Here is a 3,292-nt window from a genome sequence, read left to right as displayed (position 1 = left end):
TGATGGGCATTCATCAAACACACTGTCAATGAAGTGATTGCATCAAGCTCAATGGTGCCAGCGAGTCTCCTACCAGTCCCAACTCATGTAGTAGGATCTTTATAATCATTTTTGGCAATCTGTTCTAAAATCTCATATGCTTTATTATATGATTTATCAAACAAAGTACCATTGGCAGAGACATCGACTACGTCTCTTGTATGTGCATTCAGCCCATTATAAAACATCTCAATCTTAGTCTAGTGCTGGAAACCATGCATAGGACATTTTCTATGTAATTCCTTAAATCTTTCCCAGGCTTCGTAAATCATTTCATCCTTTGATCGTTGAAAAGATGCGATATCATTTCTAAGCTTGGCATTCATGTTTAGCAGATTATACTATTGTAAAAACCTTTGACACAAGTCATCCATGATGCCACTATTCCCGACGGCAAAGCATTAAACCATGCTCTTGGATTCATCTTTATCCCAAAAATATATCGATATTTTTTACATACAAAGGATTTACTTGTTACTAATATAGTGTAGCGTTTGCTCTTCTTTAGATCCCTTGTTTCACTCTGATAGTATAATTAAATCGGGTCCACAATTTTCTTCTGATCTTCATAAAGTTACTTAGAATCAATTGGCATGAGGTCAACGATTACGTGAGTTGCTTAAACGATCCCAATAAGCTCCTCTTACGGTGGTAGAATAGATAAGTACTATTTATACCGAAACGAATGGTTAACGATCTTTCAAGGAGTATGGGAACAATTTAAGCCACAGGGCATATTTAGAAACACCTTGTTGTCTAAACTAGTCAAAGATCTCTAGAAAAAGTCTTAAATGTAGTCTTGGATCTTCAGTGGGCAACCCCTTGAACTGTCCAACTGTTTGCAACATTTGAAACATTACTGGTTTCAACTCAAAATTCTGAGCTTGTATATGTGGTCTAGGTATCCCTAGATTCATGTCATCTAAAATTGGAACTACATGCTCTCGAATTGGTCTATCTCAGTCATCTATCACATGATGAATAGGAAGATTAACATCCCGACCATTTGGATTCAATGGATTATTTAGGCCAGGATCATTTCCTTCTCTAGCCATATTATGTAATTCTCTTCTCCTCCTTCGTAAAGTTGTTTCAATCATTGGATCAAAAGGATACTCTTCACTAACAGGAATGCTTCTAGTCATGCATTGATGACCTTTAAAAATTAAATACAACTAAGTTAGCTAAAACTAAGGAAACAAAAGAAAATAACAAAACCAAATTTCACCATTGATGAGTGAGATCATCTCTAGAAGGATTAGATAGGTAGAATTTGGTCGAGTTATTAGACTTAAAGTTGATTAATGCTAAAGCAAAATAATAGTGAGAATGTAGTGGCAAAATGAGAGAGTTATGATGTATAAAATGTGCAAAATAAAACAAGTAAACGAAACAAGAATGTCACGGCAAAGTAAAAATAGAAAAGAAGATTAAGGAACTACAATGTTGATTAGGACAACTAGGATTATTGATGCATCTACCTTCTCTAACTATAAATGCCACAAAAAAGTCTTGAACATTCTACTGCTCGATAGGTTTCTACGCAGTCTGCTTCTTTTAAGAGCAAAACCTTGGGTTATGTAACACCCCTAACCCGTATCCGTCGCCGGACTAGGGTTAAGAGGCATTACCTGACATATCGGAACATTACAAAATTATAAATCGTACATAATCATATCATAGTAATTCATACATAAATAGTCCCTTTAGAATGTTTACAAAACCTTAAACATGCTTTGAAAAGGTTCGGGACTAAATCAAACTCATACAAAATTTTTTGAAACTTAAACAAATTTTAAAGTTGAACAGATCACACACCCATGTAAACAGGCCGTGTGCCTCACACGGCTTTAGACACGCCCGTGTGTCTAGCCCATCTCAAAAAAGGGCATACATATTGACTTAATCACATGGCCGCAAGACATGCCTGTGTGCCTTGGCCATGGTCGAAACTGACTTGGGTCACACGGCTAGCCACACGCCCGTGTGCCTTGGCCGTGCTTAAGACTGACTTAAAATCATAGGGTACCCCAGGGGACACATGGCCGTGCAACATGACCGTGTGTCGCACACTGCTGAGACACACGCCCGTGTCTCTTCCCGTGTGGACGAAAAAAAAGGCCATTTGAAAAGCCAATTTTCCACCCAATTTGGTTCAAACCTACAAGCATCAAACCAAACACATTTGCACTATAATTTCAGCTAATTTCAATAAAAAACTTACATCATTCATGCCATATTATCATCAACCAAATTCAAGCTTATAATCTATACTCAATCATATCAAATCTTAAGCCAAATTCGTACTAAATCATATGTATCATAACTCCAATTCACCTCATCCATTCACATGCCAAAACCTTACCAATTAACCATATCACTAGGCCATTGAAGCACATCAAAACATACCATTTATGAACACAAGCATATACCAAATTCAATCATAATCTCATCCATACCCAAGCCATATCACATGGCTAGATATACACTTCAAAAAATATAACCATGATCCTCTAGCCTATACATGCCATACTACAATATATACATTTTCAAAAGGTACCAAAATAGAGTTCGATAGTGTGGTGACGATCCTTGATGATCCCTGAGCTCCCGATAGCTACGATATCTATAAAACAATGCAAACACAAACAAGTATGATTTCAAAAGGTTAGTAAGCTATATACAATTAAACTTAACAAATAACATCAATTCATTCATATAATTTAAGACAAAATAAATTCACTTAGCCATATTTATCTTATATTTCATTTAAACATGATTCACATGTACATATCATAACTTATTCTCATAGCCATTCATACTTATATCGTATATTCACCAAGGTACATATACTTACCTTTCATTCCCAAACATGGTATACAATTCAAACGTACATGAGTCAGATACAAATTCACATGGTCATCTATTTTCTCGGAATGCCCGTTGAACCATTTGGAATCATAAAGATATGCGGATAATTCAAAAAGCTCGTACAATGCCAACGTCCCAGACGTGGTCTTACATGTAATCAAATATCATTGCCACTGTCACAAATAGGGTCTTACACAAAATCAAATACGATGCCAACGTTCTAGATGTGGTCTTACATGTAAATCATAAGTCGATGCCAATGTCCCAGATGTTGTCTTACACGATAACATATATCAAATCCTATGTCATGACATATGTATCCTTACTATTCCCAAGGTTCGTACGGGGCTTTTCAGATGTCAAAACTTTTTTGATACTTTCT

The 3,292-nt window shown here is 36.1% G+C and overlaps 1 non-coding gene across 1 annotated transcript; it reads left to right on the top strand.

The window, feature by feature from the left end:
* Positions 1 to 249: 249 nt before the first annotated feature.
* Positions 250 to 356, top strand: LOC128291083 (small nucleolar RNA R71). The gene has a single exon (XR_008280859.1). It is a non-coding gene; the product is annotated as a small nucleolar RNA R71 (small nucleolar RNA).
* Positions 357 to 3,292: the final 2,936 nt, after the last annotated feature.

Source organism: Gossypium arboreum, chromosome 3 (genome assembly GCF_025698485.1).
Source record: "Gossypium arboreum isolate Shixiya-1 chromosome 3, ASM2569848v2, whole genome shotgun sequence".
Lineage (NCBI taxonomy): Eukaryota > Viridiplantae > Streptophyta > Magnoliopsida > Malvales > Malvaceae > Gossypium > Gossypium arboreum.
The sequence above is the reverse complement of the archived record's forward strand: the minus strand, read 5'-3'. Positions and strand labels throughout refer to the sequence as shown.